At 41.7% G+C, this 25,313-nt stretch overlaps 1 long non-coding RNA gene across 1 annotated transcript; it reads left to right on the top strand.

The window, feature by feature from the left end:
• The first annotated feature begins 382 nt into the window (after window positions 1-382).
• On the top strand, window positions 383-24,408 carry LOC146642542 (uncharacterized). Its single transcript, XR_014909618.1, has 3 exons — window positions 383-747; window positions 834-951; window positions 18,678-24,408. It is a non-coding gene; the product is annotated as an uncharacterized LOC146642542 (long non-coding RNA).
• The last annotated feature ends 905 nt before the right edge of the window (window positions 24,409-25,313 follow it).

The raw sequence follows: 25,313 nt of genomic DNA, 5'->3' as shown, positions 1-25,313 counted from the left end.
TTAAGCTCAGCTGGACACTCACCTAACTTAACTGGGAAGTTGAATCTCTAAAGGTGAACAAAGCAAGATAATCAAAAACCAATTCCAACTCAAAACTCCCTTTTCAACAATCCCGGACGAGCCCCCACTTGTTACGTTCCCCTGAGGGGTCTAGGCGGTGAGGGGGGAGTAACAAAAAGTGACCAGGTTAGAAAAAGGAGTCAAGGAGGCAAAAGGGTTAAATCAAAGAGTTTTATTAAAGTAGCTCAACTAAAAGAGACGGACAAGCCGCTATCACCATTTAAGAAAAACAAAGAAAACTCAGGCGTTGGTCAATAAAGTAAAACGTAAGCCAAAAAGAAAGAGCAGCTCACTAGCTGAAAACTAGTGATGTGACGTTCTGTATCGAGGCTTCGAAGCTTGTGTCGAGTAATTGAGGGGGCGTTTCCGCGATGCGCGTATCGAGGCTTGCTTCATTTATGGGAGGAGCTGAAAATGATGACGTCCGAAGCCTCGCTGCCCGGCTGTACCACGTGACTGGTTCATGAAGTGGTTCGAACTTTGCCGCGAGCTATGACAGCGATATAAACCCCTCAGACTTCATTCAAAAATGTGGGTGTTTGATGGAGAGTTGTTAGTGAGAGTTTGGAGACAGTTTGGAGGTTTATGAGAGTGAGGAGAGAAAGTCAGGAGAGAATGGAGCCAGCTAAGAAGAGGAGGATGTCCTCCCCTGTGTGGGAAAATTTTGATCTTATTCCTCCCAACAAGGTATGTAAATTTCTACAGAAGATGTATTTTCATAATACTGATGGTGCAATACAATTTATGTTAAGCTGTCTTTACTTTTGTACAAGGTGAAGTGTTTGCTATGTGCCAGGGAGCTAGGATATAACAACAACACCTCATCCATGCTTAGGCACTACAGAGCTTTGCATGAGAATAGGGGGAACACCGATTGTGGAGCAAGACCAGGTGAGCCATCAAATGCCATGATAATATAGCATACAGTAATGTTACTAAATGATTTAACAATATTATACAACTGTAATAAGTTACGTGTGTGATATTTATATTTGTCCTTTGTTCTCCTGAGGAAAGACAATAAAGACAATCTCAAATAGATGAAGACCTGGTTAGCATGGTGATTGAGGACTCCCAGCCATTTAGCATTGTGGAGGACAAAGGATTCAAACGATTTGTTAAATCATTAAATCCTAGCTATGTTCTCCCCACTAAAAAGGCCATAAAAGCAGTGAAAATTTAGTTTTTACAGAATAAAATGTGAACAGGCAGGACTGAGGCTCAAAGCCTCAGTGTGTAGCTGTCCATACCTCAACGTTACAAAAGCACAACCACTGTCCACACTCCAACCACACCTCACAGTAAATGATCATTTCCATTTCAAGCATTTCCAAATAATCATTTCCCATACTGCCAGTATAAATATACACAGTATAATGCCATCACTACAATATACATGTTTTACACACTCCTTTTGTTGTTGACATTTACAGGCTGTGTGCAAAAGGCCACACTCTTCAAATTCATGCCAACTAATATTTTTTATGTCCAGTAGGTGTCCTACTGGAGCAAATGAAGCTTCAAGAAGCTTTGCGCTGGGGTGAACCAATTGGATGAAAAGCTTCAGTGCTTCATGAAGCTTCATCTGCCCATCACTACTGAAAACCACCAAAACACAGCTCACTAGCTGCAAACACAACAAACACTCAGCTCACTAGTTGTAACCACACTACTGGCACTCTGGCCCAGAGCTCACCTTTCCCTGGGCTTAAATACTTTTAATTACTGATGTGAGTCAGCTGTGTAACAGGGAAAGGTGGCACCTCAGGCAGAAGAGGTGGTGGGACACGCCCACACAGGCACCTTCACGAGGAGGCCCTGCTAGGGCCGTAACATGTCTGTTCTGTGTAAACACAGCATTGGTTCATTGAGTTTAATGCCTTTTTTTTTATCCATTAATGAGTCATAGGTTATCGTTCAGTGGCTAAACAAACAAAAAATAGTTTATCTGAAAATGAATGAAAAAGCAGCCCATGTCCAAAGCACATCTTTAAAAAAAACATGAAAACTTCTGAATCTGAGTGCTAGCCAACTAGACCACTGTGCCACCCCAGGGTTTTGTCACATCCGTCTCAAAATGCGATACCCCTGCATAACTAGCTGAAAATGGTGTCTTCGAGAATGGCTCATTTTAGTGCCAAAATGACTCTCCCTTCCTCTGATCTCTGGAAGATTTTCATTTAGCAGATGCACATTCCACATCCATCACGCTAGCAACACATTGGATCTTTTAGGCTGCTCTTAACTTTTGGTTTGATCTGCTCATCTGTGAGAGCTCCTGCACATCGTTTTCCTACACTTTGTCACCCATGAAAATAATTGATTCCCTGAAGACAAGAAGCCAGCAATCAGCAGCGACTGTCCACTCTAACTTTGGAGCTGAGCAGTAACTTAATCAGCTGTCCAGTGGCAGGACTGTTTTAAAATTCAACCTTTTGAATGCGAGGTGCTTGAAGCCTTAAACCTAGTTAGTCAAATGTAAAACTAATGATCATAACAGTTCAAGCTCCGAGTCTCATGTAATGAAGAGTGGAGGAAAAAAAGGTCTTTCTAATTCTTCTACCAGTCACCTATATTCAAGTCTATCTATGTGAGTCTGAACTGCTGCAGTGCAGAGCTCACATCTCAATGTGTGTGTGTGTGTGTGTGTGTGTGTGTGTGTGTGTGTGTGTGTGTGTGTGTGTGTGTGTGTGTGTGTGTGTGTGTGTGTGTGAGTGAGAGTGAGAGAGTGTGCGCTATCCGTGGGCAGCTTCCTATGCCGAGAAGGTACGAAATTCAGCTTTCTCAGAATTGAAAATTATAATACATTTGATATGTCTGCTTTTGCCTTTAGCACATTCTGCACAATTGATGTAAACTACTCAGAAAGGTGTGTGGGCAGCACACGTTTTACTCAAGTGTTACAATAATTTGTCAAGAAAATGTTGAAATGCCATTTACATGACTCCCATGGTTTGTGTTCACCTTGATAAGGGAAGGTTATTATGCTTCAGTTGATTGTTTATAAAGCAAACCTTATTTCAGCATTTTAATTATATATAAACTATTCCTTAAATAAGCAGTAATTACAATACCTCAATGCAACACTTTAACTCACCATTTATCAGTGATTAAAAAAAAAAACTTTTCCAAAATGAAACACCCTCCTCTTTGGTTTTAATTTTATTGTTCAAACACTGTGCTATTTCTGTCTCCAAGCACACCTCTAACATGGCTTTCGCTTAATAACAGGGACTTCAATGAATATGAATTTTCCCTCTGCTCTAATACTTTTATTGTGACTCCAACTTGGCTACTAAAAATATTCATCTCATGATTAAAGGTAGAAAGGTGGCACTATGGCTTTCAGTGCCACTTCCTTTTTTGCTGCTCCGGCTGTGGAGGAAAATTCATTTGATTATTTACCTCTTCTACCAGGAGAAGCTGCATATTAAAACTCCTGATCCTGATCAGGCTGATGCAACAGGCAAGTGCACTCTTGAATGGATTGGCGTAGGGGAAAAAAGAACTATGAGCCCTCATAAATAACAACTGCGGGATCTCTCGGGAAGGACAACCACGCAATAAAATGTTAGTGATAGGGGTTTGATCAAAGGTAGAGGGTGAAATGGTTTTCTGGCACAATCTAGCCATCTAAAGTGGACAGAAAATCCTGCGGGAACGGAGATTATATTTGTTTTACTGAGGCATCATAGTTTTGAAAAGACAAACATGTATACTGCTGAGCAAAAACATTATGCCCACACTGTATCTAATGCAGTGTGTCATCTTTGTGATGTCAAAAAAAAAAAATGTTTACTACCCCAGACACGGATGCTGGAAAAGTGTAAAAGCTGCTCCCTGGTTTATGGTTAGTGTGCCCTAAGACCACTCTCAGTAGGTTTTCACCTATGCTGACCATTACAATAGTATAAAGCTTGCTGTTTTTGAAGGCTCATAGGTTTCTGCACATAACAGATATTTGCAGTTTGCCTCTGAACACCATGACAGTTAAATTTTAAATCAAATGTGATTGAAATGCAAACTCTACTTTAAGCTTTAAATTAAGCACTTTATAATAATAATAATAAAAGTTAAAAATGTTAGAAATATTGCATTACTTTTGAACAATTTTAGATAGTCAAAAATAAATGGATATCTGACTCACAGATAGCTTTAGGGCACAGTGAGGCCTGATCCCTTGTTATTCTATGACAGTTTAAGAAGATAAAAAATCTGGAGTTCCAAGTATTGAACTGGCATGTGGCACATATATTGAGAGTTTCATTGAATGAGGTCCAAAGAAAGTTTAAGTGAAGGAGGCTGTCAATAGGCTGAAAACCAAAATAAACCTACCAGAGAGGAAGGAAACACTTTACTAATTGTTTATTTGGACAACAGCCAGCTCAGCAACATCAGATGGCCTGAAAGAACAAAGGCAACATCTGAAGTGGATGATCGCAGAATTCTTTCCTTTGGTAAGACCAAATTATTATTTTTTATTTGTTTGCTGTACCATGGAGTTGAGCAGTAGTTTCTGGAAGTTAGCAACGTATGCTAGCAGCACCACAGAGAAAAACTAGCAAAAAAGTTTGCATTTGTAAAAGTTAAAATCTTTTTTTGTTTTTCTTTTTAAAACAAAAGTATATGTTGACAAGACAGACAAATCAAATGGATTGGGTGAGATGGAAATCCCATGTGGCACCAGGACGCTCTAGGCCGTAAGTCGATGATCGATTTTGTAATCGTATCACCAGACCTGCGACCATATGTTCTGGACACTCGGGTAAAGAGAGGGGCTGAGCTGTCAACTGATCACCACCTGGTGGTGAGTTGGATCAGGTGGCGGGGGAGGACGCTGGACAGACCTGGTGCACCTAAACGTGTAGTGAGGGTGTGCTGGGAACGTCTAGCAGAGGCCCCAGTCCGTGAGATCTTCAACGCACACCTCCGGCAGAGCTTCACCAGCATTCCGAGGGAGACTGGGGACATTGAGTCCGAATGGACCATGTTCAGCGTCTACATTGCCGAAGCTGCTGCATTGAGCTGCGGCCGCAAGGTGGTTGGTGCCTGCCGTGGTGGTAATCCCCGAACCAAATGGTGGACACCAGAGGTGAAGGGAGCCACAAGGCTGAAGACGGAGTCCTATCGGGCTTGGTTAGCCTGTGGGACTCCGGAGGCAGCCGACAGGTATCGACAGGCCAACCGGAATGCGGCTCGGGCAGTGGCTAAAGCAAAAACTCGGGTGTGGGAGGAGTTCAGAGAGGCCATGGAAAAAGACTTTCGGACTGCCTCGAAGAGATTCTGGCAAACCGTCAGGCGTCTCAGGAGGGGAAAGCGGTGCTCTACCTGCACTGTGTATAGTGCTGGCGGAGCGCTGCTGACGTCGACTCAGAAAATTGTCAGGCGGTGGAAGGAATACTTCGAGGACCTCCTTAATCCCACTGACACATCTTCCGAGGAGGAAGCAGAGTCTGGGGATGAGGGGAATGACCCGCCAATTTCCGGGGGCGAGGTCACTGAGGCAGTTAAACAACTCCTTGGTGGCAGAGCCCCTGGTGTTGATGAGGTCCGCCCCGAGTTCCTGAAGGCTCTGGACGTTGTAGGGCTGTCCTGGTTGACACGCCTCTGCAATGTTGCGTGGAGATCAGGGGCAGTACCTGTGGACTGGCAGACCGGGGTGGTGGTCCCCATCTTTAAGAAGGGGGACCGGAGGGTGTGTTCCAACTACAGGGGGATCACACTCCTCAGCCTCCCTGGGAAAGTCTATGCCAGGGTGCTGGAAAGGAGAGTTCGTCCGCTAGTCGAACCTCGGATACAGGAGGAACAATGCGGTTTTCGTCCTGGTCGCAGAACACTGGACCAGCCCTTTATCCTCTCGAGGATACTTGAGGGTGCATGGGAGTTTGCCCAACCAGTCTACATGTGTTTTGTGGACTTGGAGAAGGCATTCGACCGTGTCCCTCGGGGTGTCCTGTGGGAGGTGTTGCGGGAGTATGGGGTGTCTGGGGTGTCTATACAACCGTTGCAAGAGCTTGATTCGCATTGCCGGCAATAAGTCGGACTCGTATCCCGGTGGGTGATGGGCTCCGCCAGGGCTGCCCTTTGTCTCCGGTTCTGTTCATAATTTTTATGGACAGGATTTCTAGGCGCAGCCAAGTGGCGAAGGGCTTTCGCTTTGGTGGCCTCAGAATCTCATCTCTGATTTTTTTTTTTTTTTTTTTTGAAAATATTTTTATTGAAAAAAGAAAACAGTACTTGCAGTTACCGAAATACAATCAACCTTTCTTAATTTTCCTAAGTAAATTAAAATATATATATATATGAAAAAAACAACAAAAACAACAAAAAAACAAAACACCTCATCTCTGATTTTTGCAGATGATGTGGATAAAGCGGATGAAGATGGATGGATGGATGGATGGAAATCCCATAAGCTTTAGAGTACCAGTCAAATATTTTGGACCAAAAATTGGTCAATGAGGGGCAATGCCAGAAAGCGTGAGCCAATGTGCTCTCTGATGTTTTACATCTGTCACATATGGGGGAAGTTGAAGGATAAATTTTGTGTAGTCGAACCTTGGAATAATGTAGCCGATGGACAATTTTAAATTGTATTAATTGATGTCTGCTGTTAACAGAGCAGGAATGAATTTTTGATAGGCATTTGTCCGACATTGATTCTGATATTTCTATGCCCAATTCCTCCCTCCAAGCGTCTCTTATCCTCTGTTACGGCCCTAGCTGGGCCTCCTGATACTGCCCTTGTGTGGGCGTGGTGTTTTTCTCCGCCTCCTCCTCTCTTGCTCCACCCCTGTCTCTCTCTTGCTCTTCTCTCTCTCCAGGACACAGCTGCTGCTCATTGGACTCATTTACCACCTGGGCCCAGTCATCAATCACCTCTCTGAGGTCATATAAGCTGGGGATGAGCTGTGAGCAGGGTGGGGTGTTTCTCTGGTGTCTTCTGCTTTGTGGTCTTGGTGTGTAGTTAGCCTACCTGAAGTGTGGAGTTGTGGAAACAGTATAGCTGCTTTACGTGAGTAGTGTGGGCTTGTGGGCCTTGGCAGCAGTAAAGCCAGCTGCTGTTAGTGACAGGGTGAGCTTGTGGGCCCCTGGAAGTGCCTCCTTGTGGTGTGGAGTTTTTGTTTGGTTGTTGTGTTCTTTGTTGTTGAGACCTTTTTTCCCTTTGACGTGTTATTGGTAATACGGCGTTGCCGGTTCCTTATGTTATGATTGTCTATTATAAAGACTATTTTATTTACTAAAAACACCAGTCTGTTTTCCTTTCATTCTGTTCTGGACTCATTTGTTACTGGACCCCTCACTCGCATGCCTAGACCCCTTCGGGGGGAACGTGACATCCTCGTAGTCTGCACTTCAATGCTGTCATCAAACAAATGTACAATTGTAGAAATCAAATGTTTGGAGTAAGGAGGGCTCAGGAACACCTTAAAAAGGTTATGTTCATGTGGAACATCTTGGTAATTCTTCATATTGGATTGCATAAAATGCCTGTCTTGTATGTGAGTGAAGTTGCCCCCCCCCCACCTTCTTCAAATCCATCAAAAGTGGTATCAAACATTTGTGCTACGTTTGTGCTGCAAAAATTTTCGTTTGTGCTACTATCATTTTAAAGATATTAATAAAAATTTCGAGGTCAGAGGTCAACCAGCCCCCCCACATTACCCAAATCAAACAAAATTGGTGTCAATCAACTGTGCTACGTTTGTGCTGGTTTGTGCTGCAAAAATTTTTGTTTGTGCTGCTATTATTTTAAAGATATTAACAAAAATTTCTAGAGGTCAACCAGCCCCCCCATATTAATGGAATCAAACAAAATTGATGTCAAACGTTTGTGCTGCAAAAATGTTTGTTTGTGCTGCTAACATTTTAAAATTGTTTTAATAAAATAACGTCTTGATGCGTGCTTAATCATCCAGGTAAGTAAATCCAAAAATGTTGATTCTGTTCATCTGGACATTTTCAGTTGGAGAAACGCTTAGTCACTCATCCAAGTGACTTCTTCAGTCTCAGCTGACTGCAGGTTTCCCCAACCTTATAAACAGTACATTTGCATAGTGAAGGAAACTAGTGCCACTGAAAGAACAATGTGCTGGGGGGTTAGTTCCATGATTGTTAGTATGCAAATTCTTATGACCATTGATCAATGACAACTAATCAAAGCCTACTGATCAATGGCCATGAGTACCATTCACAGAAAGTGGGGAATGGCTACAATCACAGCATTGTAAGATGGCAAAGGATGTACCCTTGGGCCCCCCTTCTCGATTCAGAGATGGTCAGCATCCTGACAGCCCAATGGACGAAGCTGTCTCTCAGTCTACTGGTTCTGGCCCGAAGGCTCTTCAGTATCCTTCCTGATGGCAGCAAACTGAAGACGCTGTTGAAGGGATGAGTGGAGTCACCTGTAATGGAGAGGACCTTCCAGATGAGGCAGGTGCAGTAGATCTCCTGGGGAGGGAGGCAAGAGAGGTCCCCACAATGCTCTCGGCTGCTCTCACTACCCATTGTCATTTTTTTCCTGCAGAACCCAATGCAGGAGTCATACCACACAGTGATGCAGCTGGTGAGGATACTCTCAACTGTGCCTCTGTAAAAGGTGCTCATAATGGGGGTTGAATCTCTTGTGCTTCTCAGTTTGCAGAGGAAGTAGTGTCGCCGATGGTCTTCTCCACATTCAGGGACAGGTTGTATACAGCAAGGTGCTGATCCCCAGCAGATCCAGTTTGTGAATGAGTTGCTGAGGAATGATGGTGTTGAATGCTGAACTGAAGTCTATGAACAGCACTCTGACAGATGAGTCTCTAGTGTTCAGATGTGTGAGGGCTGAGTGAGGGGCAGTTGAAATTCCATCATCGGTTGAGCGTTTTGACCGGTATGCGAACTGAAATGGATCCAGGTTGGGGGAAAGCGATAATTTGATTTGATGCATGACTAACCGTTCAAAGCACTTAACTTAATAATGATGGAGGTGAGTTTGACAGGACGGTAGTCCTTAAAGCAGGAGGTAGATGACTTCTAGGGTACAGTAATGATGGTGGAGGCTTTGAGGCATGTGGGAACGACGGCCTGACCCTAGTGATGTGTTAAAGATGTCTGTGAAGACATTTGTGAGTTCCACAGCATAGTCCGTCAGTGCTTGTCCAAGGATGTTATCAGGACCTGGAGCTTTGCGTGTACTGATTTTGGCAAGGGATCTCCACACACTGTCTGGGGATTGTGTCACCACGGTCTGTAGAGTGGGCTTGTAGTCTGTGATGGTTTGTATTCCTTGCCACTGCCTCCAAGTATTTCTGCTGTCGCTGAAGCTTTGCTATAGCTGATGCCACGTGACAGGTTTGCCCTTGCTGTTCTTAGACTCACCTAATTCCCGGCTCTGAAGGCTTGCATTTTTCAACCTTAGGAGCATTTAAACCTGACCTGTGAGCCATGGTTTCTGATTGGCCCGGACAGTGATAGTTCTGGTCTCTGTGACATCATCGATGCATTTTGGGATGTAGGCAGTGACAGTTTCTGTATATTCCTGAAAGTCTGTGGTGTTGTCGTGTGTGGCAGCCTGTTGTTTAAAAGCAGTGCCTCTGAGGACCCTTCTGGCCACACCTGTACCTGCTTACGAACTGGTTTGGTGACTTTGACCAGGGGCCTGTGGGAACCCATGGCACACCTAGATTTCTGCCTGTACTGACCCTTATGCAAAATAGGTGGAATTAAGACACAGTTCCAAAAGCAAACACAACTGATCAGTGCTGAGAGTGGTCCTGTTGCTGAGGTTGGGATGATCCTGTAATCTCTTATGAACGACCTCCAACGCTTCTATGACTGGGATGCAAGTGAAGACAGATGTAACATCTCTCTCTCACTGTACATGTACTGTTTATAAAATTAGGGAAACATAACCTGCACAAACAAAATAATTTGCAGGACAAATGTTTGACATCAATTTTGTTCGATTTGAAGAAGGTAGGGGGGGCAACTTCACTCACGTGTGTTTATAAGGTTGGGGAAACCTGCAGTCAGCTGAGACTGAAGAAGTCACTTGGATGAGTGACGAAACGTTTCTCCAACTGAAAATGTCCAGATGAACAGAATCAACATTTTGGGATTTACTTACCTGGATGATTAAGCACACATCAAGACGTTATTTTATTAAAATTTTTAAAATGTTAGCAGCACAAACAAACATTTTTGCAGCACAAACCAGCACAAACGTTTGACATCAATTTTGTTTGATTCCATTAATATGGGGGGGCTGGTTGACCTCTAGAAATTTTTGTTAATATCTTTAAAATAATAGCGGCACAAACAAAAATTTCTGCAGCACAAACCAGCACAAACGTAGCACAAACGTTTGACATCAATTTTGTTGGATTTGGGTAATGTGGGGGGGGGCTGGTTAACCTTTTGACCTTTACCTTTTCATTAATATCTTTAAAACAGAGGCAGCACAAATGAAAATTTTAGCAGCACAAACCAGCACAAACATAGCACAGTTGATTGACACCAATTTTGTTGGATTTGGGTAATGTGGGGGGGCTGGTTGACCTCTGATGACCTCTAGAAATTTTTATTAATATCTTTAAAATGATAGTAGCACAAACGAAAATTTTAGCAGCACAAACCAGCACAAACATAGCACAACTGATTGACACCGATTTTGTTTGATTCCATTAATATGGGGGGGGGGGGGGGCTGGTTGACCTTTGATGACCTATAGAGATTTCTATTAATATCTTTAAAATGATAGCAGCACAAACGAAAATTTTTGCAGCACAAACCAGCACAAACGTAGCACAAACGTTTGATACCACTTTTGTTGGATTTGGGTAATGTGGGGGGGCTGGTTGACCTTTTGACCTTTACATTTTCATTAATATCTTTAAAACAGAAGCAGCACAAACGGAAATTTTAGAAGCACAAACCAGCACAAACGTTTAATACCACTTTTGTTGGATTTGAAGAAGGTGGGGGGGCCAACTTCACTCACATCTGACTTGTAGGTAACGGTAAAAATGTGAATGCGATAAATCGAATTTTTGCTTAAGTTGATTAAATGATGCAAATTTTCCATCTATATAAAGATCTTTGAATTTGAGTAAGCCCTTCTCCTTCCAAACATAGTAGGATCTATCATCCCAAGGAGGCAAAAAGGCATGGTTATCACATATTGGTGCCTGCACAGAGTTTGGCAGTTCAAAAAACCTCTAACTTGGTTTAAAATCCGCACAGATTGTTTCGGAACAAACCCCAGTTTCTTAAGACTCTTAGCCCTCCCTACTTTTGAGAGAAGCAGGGCCTCTAGAGAGGAGTCCCTTACAATGCCAGCCTCCATTTTAACCCAAAGGGGGATGTTGAAATCACCAAGATCTGAGGATGTCTGCTGCCAGAAGGTCAAGACTCTTAGATTTGCAGCCCAGTAATAATGTTTAAATATTGGTAAACTCAGACCTCCGTCCAATTTGGATTTTTGTAGATGTAGTTTTGAAATCCTAAGATTCTTGTTGTTCCATATGTAAGAAGTAATAATTGAGTCCAACTCTTTAAAGAAAGAGGAAGTGAGATAAATAGGAAGATTTTGGCAAAGATACAGAAATCTAGGAAGAGAGACCATTTTTATGGAATTTATACGACCAACCATAGGGGAAGAATTTTCCATGACTCGATGTTATGCTTTAATGTTGACAAGAATTCAGCAAAGTTCAAGCTAAAAATTAATTTGGGATCTTTAGGAACAGTTAATCCAAGGTATGTGAGATGGTCGTTAACTATTTTGAATGGAACGTTACAAAGAAAACTCGACGAACCGGTTTTAGATTAAGGCATAAGTTCACTTTTAACCCAGTTAATTGCATATCCTGAAATTTTGCCAAATGAGGTGACCAGATTAAGAAGGGATGGTACAGAGTCTTCTGCATTACGCAGGTATAACAGTACGTCGTCTGCGTACAAACTAATAACAGTTTCAACCCCTCCGACCAAGAGCCCTTGTATTTTTGGATGTGCTCTTATCTTAATCGCAAGGGGCTCTAATGCCAGAGCAAATAGAGCAGGGGACAGGGGGCAGCCCTGCTGAACAGAGCGCTGCAAAAGAAATGGCGCCGACCTCTCTCCGTTTGTGAGAACTGAACAGATTGGATTTGCGTATACTAATTTTATCCAAGATATAAATATTTCACCAAACCCAAACTTCCGTAATGACTCGAACATATAAAACCACTCAACCGGATCAAAGGCTTTGTGTGCATCAAGAGCTAAAATTGCTGCTCCTCCCGAACTACCATGGTCAGAATAAATGGTGTTGAGAAGACGTCTAACATTGAAAAAAGAAAGTCTGCCAGGGATAAATCCCGTTTGATCGGGGTGAATAATGGAGGTCAAGTACTTGTTCAGTCTAGTTGCTAAAATTTTGGTTATCACCTTTCGATCAAAATTTTGAAGAGCAATTGGCCTGAAGATAGCAGGATCTGAGTCATCTCTGCCTTTCTTCAAGATTAACGAAATATTTGCTTCATACAGAGTTTGGGGTAGTACGCCCCTGTTTTTAGAATCACGCATCATCCTAAGCAAGAATGGAGCAAGACCATCACAAAATTTCTTATAAAATTCTATGCCAAAACCATCAGGGCCTGAAGCCTTCCCAGATGCAAATGACTTAATAGCAACTACCACTTCTTGCAATGTAAAGTCCGAATCAAGTTGATCTCTGGCAGCTTCATCTAGCCTAGGCAGACTGAGAGAATCAAAAAAGTCATTTAAGGCAGACTGTGTTACATTCAGCTGGGAAGAGTACAATTCCTGATAGAACTCTCTGAAGCGCTTATTAATTTCTATAGGGTTTGTTAGAAAAGCACCAGATTTAGATCTTATTTTGTGAATTGCTCTTGAAGCTTGTGTTCCTTTTAGTTGTTGCGCTAGCAATTTACTGGGTTTGTCTCCTATCTCAAAATGTTTATGTTTCAGCTTCAGTAGTAGATTGGTAACCTGGTCACTCATAATTGCATTGTATTCGTATTTGAGTTTTAATATTTCTCTGTAATCCTCAGGTGATTTAGAATTCTGGTAAGCCCTTTCTAGACGAGGAATGGCACTATTAATTTCAGAAAGTCGCTTCATCTTCTCCTTTTTGAGGCCTGAGCTATAGGAAATAATTTCGCCACGCATTACGACTTTTAATGTTTCCGACAGTGTTGAATCAGAGACCTCTCTGTTGTCATTTGAGTCAAGAAAGTCCTTGAGTTTGGGTGCAATATATTTAATAAACTTTTCGTCACTGAGAAGGGTTGGATTGAAACGCCAGGAATAGTTCACTTTAGGCAAACTAAGACTCAGTGATATAGATGTGGGACTGTGATCAGAAATCAAAATATTATGATATCTGGAATTCGAAATTTGAGAAATAAGGCTTGAACTGACCAAAAAATAATCAATTCGACTGTAGGATTTATGGATGCCAGAGTAAAAGGAGTAATCTTTATCAGTGGGATGTTGAAGTCTCCAAATGTCCACTAAATTTCTAGCTTTAGAAAGATTATTCAGAAGCCGCACAGAGGCAATCTCTGGGGGAGGACGAGTTGACAGCCGATCAAGGTAAGGGTCTAAATAGCAGTTCCAATCTCCTGCTATTACTATATTTGAGTCAGTATCATCCGGTAGAAAGTCAAACACCTTTCTGAAAAACATAGGCTCATCTGTATTTGGACCGTAAATATTTAGTAGGGTTAACGGGAGAGAAGCCATCATCCCTGAAACCATTATGCATCGTCCCTGAGGATCGTTGATTACATATTTTAGTTGAAATGGGACATTTTTCTTAAATAGTATAGCTACCCCCTTGGCATGTGATGTAAAGGGTGACTGATATATTTGAGATATCCAGTTACATTTTAAAACATGCCGCATTGTAGATTTTATATGGGTTTCTTGCAGAAAAATTACATCTGCACAAAGAGATTTCAAATGTTTAAATACTTTGCCCCTTTTGACAACTGAACCAAGCCCTCTAACATTCCATGATACAAGCTGCAAATCCCTGTTTCCCATTTGTATACTAGCCTGTGATCTAGCCATTATAGTGGGGAAAAATGAAAAAAAGAAAAATGATAAGGAGTGACATTGTTCATACAAAATGACAGAAAGTCGTAAACTGGCAGTAATGAAACTAGTGCACCTGAGCTGTAGAACAAGAACAAATCAAAACATAACCCACCCTCTCCCCAAAAAACGCGTCCCCCGGAACCTGACGCATAACATCCCCTCTTCACTTCGAAGGGAGCTGCCGGGCAAATGGCAAGATATCTTCACGCCCACCACTCAGAATAAAAACATAAAAGTGCTGTGAATTACCACCACCATGTAATAGAAAAAGCAAACATCATTCACTGAGAAAATGTTACACCAGTAAGCATGTCTCATCTAAGGTTGTTGGTATAATGTTGTACTTGAAAGTCCAAAGCCAGTTCTCAGCATGGTGTCTTTTAAAGTTAGAAGTCTTAATATTGCTCAGGCATTCCTGCAGTCAGAACCACTACAGTTACCTTACACTGAGACCTTAATTTCTCATAGTCGACCCGTGTCCTTTAATGCAATGTGCCGCCTCATCTGCGTCGTTGAAGATTGACGGTGCTTGCCCATCACGCCAGTATACATAGAGCCTTGCCGGGTAACGTAGTGTGTGCTTGATTCCATCAGGGTTTGCATCACACCATTAAAAGCGCGACGCTGGTTCATCACTTCGTTGGTGTAGTCCGGAAATATCATCACCCTGTTTCCTTTATACTCGCAGCCTTTTTGCATCCTGCAGCGACGCAGGATCAGCTCCTTCTCCTGAAAATGATGAATGCGGGCCAGGATAGTGCGTGGTTTAGCACCAGCAGGTGGTTTCGCTTGTAGTGCGCGGTGTGAACGATCAACTTTTATCGGATGTGGAAAGTGCTCCTTTCCCAGCAACTCCGGGATAAGCCTAGAAACAAAGTCAGTGGGCATACCTTTTTCCTCGTCCTTGGGTATGCCGACAATTTTGATATTGTGTCTGCGAGAGCGGGCCTCTAAGTCCTGGAGTTTGCTTTTGAGTTGGTTGGCGTGCTGAGTTAGGTCCGAACATTTGGCTTCTAGCACTTCTACGCGTTCATCCAAGGCACATGTCGCTTGTTCTTGACTTTCCATGCGGCTTTTCATCTCTTTCTGCTCCGAAAGGAGCGACTGAAATCTAGCCTCAAAAGTATCAAACTGCTCATCAATCTTCCCCATTATAGAAGTGGCCATTTCTCGACACATCTCCTTGCATAGGGTGTAGGTTCTGTCCTCGTGGGGGCCAGCCTCTGGTTCGGTAGGGCTACTGGTGCTAGCATTAGCCCCGCTAGCGGTGTTGCTAACATAGCCCTCGATGGTTTTATTCTTGCTCGGAGGGTTCGTTTTCGGTCTCATTGCGCAAAAATGGACAGCGTAGATCAGCCTGGACACGTTCACCCGCAGAAAATATCCGCCTGTGTAAGAATTTATGGTGGTGTTCAGTAAAAATCTGAGTTTTGGTGGAGAGCTCCGAAAAGCACGTCTACATCCTACCGCTGCTCACTAGCGCCCCCCGACAATAATAGTTAAAACAAGAAATGTTGAATAGTTCTTGTTTTAACTATGAAGTGAGCAAACACACTTTGATTTCACTGATAGTTAACTCTGAGTCTCATTCTGTGGAAAGTGTTAATATTCAGATTACTTACTTCAGATAAATACATGTGCATACACTTCATTATAAAAACTATTGAAGATCAATGCATTTATTGGCTAATTAATGAAAACAGAGCTCTGTCTTTTTACAGTTCATATATTTCAAATTGCCTGAAATGTACTTAATGTAATCTGAACCCCCACTGAGGTCTTCTTCTAGTTAACACTAGAGATGGCACGATACCACTTTTTTATGTCCGATACCGATATCATAAATTTGGATATCTGCCGATACCGATATGAATCCGATATAGTGTTTTTTAATCAACAAAACTGTTTTTTAAATATCTTGCTGCATTTTGTATAAGTTCATACTCAAGTTTAAAACAACAACAACACTAAAGCTATTCTGTTATACCTGTATGCAAAAAAAAATATTTCATAGTTCAGCAATACTGATCAATCTAATAAACTTAAACCTACACCATCCTCCCTATTCTGGTATTTTAAAGAGTACTTAGCATAAATATTAAGCAACCTAACTAATAGGGTTCCAACTCCCAGCAACAACAAAAATAAAAAAATAAAAAATAGGGAACCACCCCTCACGCTCCACCTCATGATGCTTAATCGACGTAATCAACCTTAATTTGATGCAGTGTGAAAAAAAATGCACAGAAATCAATTATTTTTCAAGAAATATTAAATAGATTCAACATCTTTCTTCAACAAAATTGCAGACTGCACAGATGGTACCTTCCCAAAGGGAAAAAGTACTATAGCTTACTAGGGTATATATATTAGACTTAATAGTTACTATATACAGTAATGGACTTCTATTCATTTTGCATCAAATTAAAACTTTGGGTGTCAGATAATTATTTATTAAAAGCTAGACATTTTAAATGAGAATAAGAAAGAAAAGTATGTCTTTGTGCCCCCTTTTCCCTGTTAATGCCCTATCGGCCCCCCTGGCTAAACTTTGCTAGATCCGCCCCTGCACAGTTACCAGCGTCAGCTACGTAGAAAAAGATCCTGGAGTAGAAAGTAATAATAAATACATTCTAACAATAGCTGATCAAGCTTAAACGTGCTGCTGTTGTTCAGCCGCTGGTTTACTCTTTCTGGTGCAAAGTGGGCCAAAAACAAACTAGAGAGACGGACTCGCGACAGAAAAGCCGATCAGCTGATCGTTAAGCAGTTTCATGATTGAAGTAGCAGCAGGAGAGGCAGTCGCTCCATATATCGTTTGGTAAGCTTAACGCAGGAATGCTTTACATTCAGAGATGGACTTACACACTTGCTTTACTTCTCTCGGGATAACTTTGTCGGAGATGAAATGCTGGGTTGCTAGCGAAGCTCCAAATGCTATCCAGACCACCGACAGGTCCCCATGCCACAGCCGCTCTATCACGTGATGCATACTGCTCTGACGTGCTAACGTTCTGAGGTGAGTTAAGGCGTGTTGCAAGTTTTGTGAGGTGCTTTCGTGATATTTAATGGATCGGATTACATTTTTTATTTTTCTCCGATATCCGATCCAGTAATTTAGGTCAGTATCAGACCGATACCGATACGTAATATCGGATCGGTCCATCTCTAGTTAACACATCCCTTCATATTATCTAACCAAGTCAAGAACACTCCAGAGGAGTTAGGCAAATCATTGTTAAAGAAAGATCATGCATGAATGTATTTACAAAGGATTTAAAGCAAGGCGCAAACCACTGGTTACACTCCAGAACAAGATGGCTTTTGCAGAGCTTTCCAGAAAACATCCAAAAGAGCCTGCACAGTTCTGGAGAAACGTTCTCTGAACGGATGACACCAAAATGAAAAAGTAACGGATCTGAACCATAGCACACAATCATTATTCAAACATGACAGAAGCAATGTCAGGGGATGGGCATAAATGGCTGCCGGTTAAACTGGGCCACTAGGGTTTATTGATGGTGTGACTGCTGATAGAAAGAACAGGATGAATACTGAACTATGCAGGGTTATAGCCAAATGCCCCAAACATGATCAGACGAACCAACAGCCCTTCATTAGTGCAAATGCATTCAGTGCAAATGCATAATCATCCAAAGCATACTGCAAAGAGCCAAGAGTTTCTCAAGGCAAAGAAGTGGCAGACTTTTCAATGGCCAAGTCAGTCAGTCATCTTTATCCAACAGAGCATGCTTTTCAGTTACTGAAGAAAAAACTTTTACTTTTTAACCATCAGCCTGGATGGTGGACCCATTATACAAGTGCCATTTCAATGACCGGAACTCAGTTACAGTTTGTGGTAGAGACAAATTTTAAATGGTTTTAAAGAGAAGAAGAGCTTTACTGGGTTAGTTGGTGTACAGTGAACAAACCGAACACAGTAAAATCAGCTCTGCTAGATGTTACCATGTCTCCTTCACATTACCGTAACTCCTAAACCATTCAGGGCAAGAGTGAAAATTCAGTTGGTTCCCAAAAGATTTCATTTGTAAGTTGAAAGCCAAAATTACAAAATAACTCCAGGTGGTCTGTATGATACTTGGGTAAGTATATTAGATATTATGGTAGCTTGTGCAGTTACTTTTGAGCGACTGCAATGGGGGAACTGTGTATAAAACTGGCTCTAAGGTATTTCAGTCAGTTAACACTTCATGCAATACTTTTGTGAAACCCCTTGAATTAAAAGTGAAAGTCTTGATTGTTTGGTTTAAACGATTTTTGTGGCAAAACCACAAAAATGATGTGATCATCCAAAAACTTATCGACCCAACTGTAGCTGTTGAGGTTTGCTTTTTGACGTCAGACTCACCTGTTCAGATTCTCAGAATTAGTCACCTGAACACAACAGCGCAATTCCAAAAAGGCATTTTGGGGTTACTGTTATGCAGATCCTTTAAAAACATTTAAAATATATGGTTTAACAACTGATTAAAAGTTAAAGCTGATACACTTTGTTGTCTTTTCAGAGAGAGAAAAAAGCTCACTTTGAAATAATTCCAGAGCCAAGTTGCAAACAAGTCGGAGGATTGATGTTCACCACCATGTTGCATCACCACTTTTACCAACACTGAGCATGAGGACGAGACCCGCTGGTGAAGTGTAAAAAGTTTTCTCATTTTTGTTTGGCAAGAATTTCATCTGCTTAACAGCTTTGAGCTTACTTTGTCGTATTTCTTTTTAATTCACAATGTGCCAAATGTTTTTACTCTTTGGGATTCTCTTCTTTATATCCAATCATGTTTCTGACTAATCTAACTAATTGTAAGCTGTTCTACCAGATGTTCCTTTGAGCACTACCCAACCTTTTAAATCTCATGTTGCCCTTGTCCTCTCTTTCATTTCTTTTTTCTTTTTGGAAACTGTTGCATGCACAAGTTCATTTTAATGCTCGGTATGGAAAATATTTCTTTTACACTTCTGCAGCACTATTTGTCAGGCCAGTTTTATAAAGTTCCAAAAGGTCAAGGAGGTACAAGATTTCTGTACTCATTTAATTTTTTCATGCACTTTGGAGCCACCGGTTTACTTTCTCTGTATGGCTTTTACTGTTGGAGATACTTTTTTGTACATGACAACAACAACAACAACAGCAGCAGATCCCTGAAGAGCTGTGTGAGTGCTTTAGCGCTCCACTTAAGTGTTTTTCTTTCCAATCTCTTACTACACATTTTCATTACTTTGTAAAAAATGTCCTTATCAGCATAACTATAACTGCTTTAAACATACGTTTCTACTTCTTTCTATTCTTATAAACTTTAATTGTGCCACCAACCTACTTTTCACTTTAAGAAAAAAATCAAATTAATATGATTTAAACCTCGTACAGTGTGCATAAGTCTTGAGCCACCCCTGATTTCTTTATTTTTTGCTTTCAGGGAGCCATACTCTTGAGCAACTGTTTTACAGGCTTTCTGAAACATCTTCAAAACTTTTCTTTGGACATTGGCTGCTTTTTCACTCAATTTGAGTTCAGCGACTTCTCCCATTTCCTTAGTTGATTCAACAATCCCAAAGATAAAATAGCATTTTTCTTAATAATACAGCAAGATTACATAACACCCAAACATACAATTTGATTGACATACTGTAATGTAACATAAATTGAAAAATATAACGCATACATTGTCTTAGTGTGTTGAAACTTTGCTTTGGCCATAACAAATATGGATGGAAGAGGCCAAAGTTGTTGGAAAGCTCCATGTTTGCAGGGATGTGTTGGAGATGAGCATAAGATGTTCAAATGCAAATTAGGGCTGGAGTCCAATAGCACGTTTTTAAAACGAAAATCTAAGAGTTGTGTATCATCAGCTCTGAAGCCACTGGTATCTTTTCTCAGATGCAGGTTTGAATTGCAGCAGTCATATAAATTTTAGATAGCTCATCTAAAAGTCTGATATGCACCCATCTTTTGACAAGCGACAAACTTTTCCTGAAACCAAAATGAGATAAAAACCAAAAAACAACAACATTCACTACACATGATACAATATTAAAGCTGCATTTGACACATTTTTAAACTGTAAATGGAAACTTACTAATACATACATACTGCAGTTTGTTATTAGATTCTAATATGATGTCTGCTGTCATACAAGGCTGGACTTACAGTGATGGGAATCTGCAGTGAAGGCTTCCTGCCTTTAAAACATCCTGGCATGACTTGGACAAGACTCAGGTGTGTGCTTCACACATCACGAGGCCATCAAATGATATCATCGTGCTGTGTTGCAGTGTCGGTACGAGACTGTATTTCACAATCATTTCCCACTGCGGCCTGTCGGACCCTCCTGGCTGACTAATGCCTAGTTATGCATTTAAAAGATTACAAACAAGTTTTACAAAACGAAGCACTGACTGCCACACTATGAAAAAAAAAAAAAAAAGGATATCTGAAACTATCATGCACACTGTGAATTCCCGCACTCAGTGGGAGATAATTTTGATGCTTTTATTCTGCTCGCTTTTCTCCTCTCGACCGTTATTAATCCATTTTAGAGAGAGGACATCATGACAGATGGGATACTTCTTTTGCTCATGTCCTCCCACTCTGATTGCAGCGACCCATCCATACCGCCCAGGGGGCCATATGTGCTATACTCCTCCTTGAAGGAGTGCAAGGAAGGGGCATGGAGACGTGCCAGATCGCAGTAGCCTTGTTTCCAATGCAACACCAAATATGGACATTGTCTGTAATGAAGTCGATTAACCTAAAGTTTGGGTTTTCTGTGCGTGTGTGTCTTTTGCTTTTTTATAAAGCAGTTTTTACTTGTGCGTTAGGCAGTTCCAGATTAGATTTGTCAAAAGATAAGCCAAAATTGGAGATGGCATTTTTGTAACCTATCCAGATCGCGTATCATTTTAGAGTTCTGCTTTTACTAAAGCGGAGTGTATTGACCTCGTCTGTGACAGGCACCACGGGGAAGCGCTATGAAAGCAAAAAAACGTCTGTTGGCAAGAATGGAGGGCTACCCTGTCATGTCAGAAAGAGCTTTCATGGACCATTTCCAGCAACATGTGCCATTTCTATTGACCTTAGTGGTCACCCTCACTCGTCAAAGCTACCCCGGGGTGCTACTATCGAAGGGACAGCTGCCCCGGTTGGCTGTTATCACTAATGTACGATATCTTACTGTGAAGTGGAAATAGTGGAAGAGTTTGAGCATCAGTCCAGCAGGTTCCCGCTCAGCGTGCAGCCTTAGTTTCTTTGAACAGGCAAAGAGGATTTGAAGAAAGTAAGGAGAGATGTCAAAGCACTGACATTAAGTCACTTAAGTACAAACTGCACCTCTGTCTGCTTGCTTTGACAAATCGGGTTGAAATATACATCCTACTGAAATTCTGCAGTCGATACCGAAACCAACTGTGGTCTCTTCAATCTCAACTCAGCACAAGAAAGAAAGAAGTAAAAAAGATTGCTTCCAAATACTAAACCCCCCCTTCCAAAAGCAAACTAACATAAATGACCACCAGTGGCTTTTCAGTCTCGCTTCATCAAAAACTGATATGGACTAACCGATCCAGTCAGCTGGGTCCATTGTGTTAGATGCTGTTCCAGTTCCCTCAAATGTAGCATGCACTGCCCGTGGCATTTGGAATCCATTCACCTTTCACAATAGATGAATTATACTGTAACAATATCAAAGACAATATGCGTGCCATTATTGTGGCTTGCCGTAATGATTCTGTTTTTCTTAAAAAACTATATATATGTAATTGCCCGATCGAATAAATTAGAAACTCATAGTGAAACAGCGAGTGAGGAATTTGTGGTTTTTTTTCCCCCTTCTTTCCTGGACACAGAAGGTGACAGTTATGTAAATGCAGCGTCCTAATCTGTCAGTAACACTCTGGCAGGATGGATATTTTGACAGCATGACAGACTTGAGCCTTCTATTTTGGGGAGAGAGATTCAACTGTCAGAAACACTGAACTGTCTTGCAGCTGGAGAAAGATTACGTTTTAGAGCATATTTTTATTTAAGCTTGGAGAGTTTGATAGAACAGGCTTCTTATTTAGTGGTTTCAGGGTGCAAGGGGTTATTATTCTTATCATTCATTCATCTGTCGATTAATTGCTCACATTTAATCTAAACATGAGCAAGATTTATAGGTAACATCTTAGATCTGCTTTTTCCAGTCAAAAAAATCTGTTGGTTTGTGGAAGAGCATTTTGGTGCCAGCTATCTTGGTTTAGTTAGAGCCAAAAATATGACAATTTCTGCACAAGAGGGTAGAGTGCAAAGCTGTTCTCTGGGTAATTTTAACTCTAGTTAGCTTTGTTAGGACCTAGCAACCAGTTGGCAACTCCTTGACAGAAATGAGTAAGTGATTGGTTCTTGGAGTGTGCTGGTTGTCACGAGGTAAAGCTTTCACAATGAGGGTGCTGCACCAAAGGTCTTCTTGCAATTGCTTTTGTCAGAACAGATTGGCTCGGTTGCCTACAGTTTGCATAGGAGACACCAACTTGTCAAATACTTGGCAAGTGTTTGCAGACAAGTGGGAGAATGCTTTTCTTTTGCATCACACTTTTCACAATTTCACTACCTCTCAATGAGCAGTTGGTGGACACTTGCAAAACTGCCAGTTTCTTGTAACTGCAAAGAATTGTAATAGAGTAATGCACGCACCACCGGGAACTGACTTCAAAGAAGTATAACAGGAATAAGTACTCAGCTGTCATGCCTTAAACTGTCTGCGTCCACAAAAGAGTGTAATTAGTAACTGTAGGCGAAAATGGAAATGCTAGTGTACCAAAGTAACTGCAAGGACGTCTTTACGAGCGGTTTTACCAAGAAACTGCCAGGAGCCACAGCCTCCTGCTTGCCAAATAGTAGAGGAGGACAATTGTTTTTCCCAAGTGACCAGTGGTTGCTAGCCAGATCACTGACTGCTCTTTAGGTTTCCATGAGTAGGACTTTAGCAACCAACTTCACAGGCAGCCAGGAACTACACGTTATTGGTAGGCTGCTATACAATAATCACACAAGAAAAGCACCCACCCACAAATAAGGTAGTCACTTCAGTGACTTGAATAAATAGCGTTCTCTGGGCAGCACAGTGGTCAGCTTAAAACGGTCCTGGATTTGAATCCACCAACCATTTTGTATTCTCCTCATGTCTACCTGAGTTATCACCAGGTACTTTGACTTCCTCCCACAGTCCAAAGACATCTGTGTCAGACTTGTGATAGACAACATCCTGTCCAGTGTCTCTGATGGAAGTGGAAGATAATAGAAAAACTGGGTTAATGTTTTGACTTTATCTCCTATGATCTGTGAGAAACAAGCATGAAATGGCATCTGTGCATACATATTGGTCTGACACTGGGATGTTTTTATGAGTGCAAAGTAAGTGTTTGTATTTTATTATTTGTTCTGAACATCTTAAATCTTTCTCTTCAAAATATCACCCATATTATTAGCTATCAAAGCAGTGAAAGTAATTAAAAGTTAGAAACTAAGCATTTTTAATCCACACAAACTAAATTAAAACAAAAATAAGCAAACCCTGTCTGGAAACTAAAACCAAACTGAAGTGAAAAGAGAAATTTGAAAAGTAAATGAAACCTGGAATAGCTCTTGTTGCTATGTGATGTAATATCACTGCACTGCAGTAATTTCCGAGCCAGCTTTATCTTTCCTTTTTTTTCTTCAAAAAGTAGAATGACGGGTAATATAAATGACCTCATTTCCAGGTGCACAACCCCCCTGCAAGTTTAACAATTAATGCAATGCTTTTGACAAACTACCCTCTCAATGAACTCTTGGCAGAGGTGGGCTAAAAGGCAAAAAAAACCCCAAAAAACCCAAATTGGCCATTCAATACATTGGGAGCACTGTCAGAAGCAACTTACAGAGCCGTAAAAACCCCCAGTTATCACCGATAATTACTGACTTAATATCAGTATGAAAGATTTAGTCTGCTTTTGTCACGGACCCGGCTCTGGGGACTCGGGGTCCGTGGGCAGTGGGGACTGTTATTGTTATTGTTGTTATTATTATTATTATTATTTGGTGTGTTGTCTGCACTGCCCCTATGCACATCTGTATGTAGGCAGGTATGTGTGTGTTTTGCCTTTCTGCTGTGGCCAAGTTACAGGCACCTTCAGCCCTGGGGGCGTGGTCTAACTTGAGGGATGGCCACACCCGAAGTCCTGGCCGCACACCTGCTCCTCATCTGGGCTCGTCGGGGGAGCTATTTAGATGAGCGATGGAGCTTCCACCGACGCGGGATTATTGCGTTTGACTACACGTCAGTCTTCAAACAAGTCAAGTGTGAGTGTATGCCTGCTGGGATAAGTGTTAACGGCTGCCTCTATTGTTTTCCCCTCAGGAGGAGTGTGGGACGAGAAGGAGCAGTAAGCACGGGGAGTGCAGGGACACTGGGGCAGAGAGCACTACACGGGGACTTTTGGGAAGAAGACACTCCACGGGAGTCTGGGAAACTGGGGATTTATTGTTGTTTACTTCACCACCTTGTAAATAAACACTGTTGCACTGAAGAGTCCGGCGTTTGGGTCCTATTTCCCCATCTCCCCACGGTCTGCCAGCCAGACCGTGACAGCTTTGTGTTTCTCATACCCTCTATATGTTGTATACATCCATTGAACCTGGTGTTCACGTGTGCTCTCCCTGGCTAAATGCATCCGACCCAGGGATGGCCCTTATTCTCCCTAACAGATGCAGAGAGCGCAATTACTGCTCACGCAATTACTACTCCTCGCGGTGCACAGCGGGCGTGTAGAGTCTAACATGTCTCTCAAAAAAAGAAGGCAAAAAAAAGTGCTGCTGAAATGAAGGGATTCTCTTTGGGGCCATTTTAAGCTGTCAAAATGAAAAATAACGTCCGTGAACTTTGATCCTAGACGAGCCAGCATGGAGATTTTGGTCTATGACTGACAGGTACGTGCTTGTGGATCTATTTTAGAGTCACTGTAAAACGTAGAGTTTGTTGATGTGTTATTATCCAGGTGCAAACACTAGATTTCTGCAGCAGTTTTTGCTTTAATAAGTATAAATTCTCTTCTCATTGAGCTTTGGAGGGTTCGGGGCTATTTTGGGCCTTTTATGGCTGGGTTCTCAGGTAGAAAATACTCTGAAGGAA

Source organism: Rhamphochromis longiceps, linkage group LG23 (assembly GCF_057381845.1).
Source record: "Rhamphochromis longiceps isolate RC_006_pf linkage group LG23, R_longiceps_female_GT1.1, whole genome shotgun sequence".
Classification (NCBI taxonomy): Eukaryota; Metazoa; Chordata; class Actinopteri; order Cichliformes; family Cichlidae; genus Rhamphochromis; species Rhamphochromis longiceps.
The sequence above is the reverse complement of the archived record's forward strand: the minus strand, read 5'-3'. Positions and strand labels throughout refer to the sequence as shown.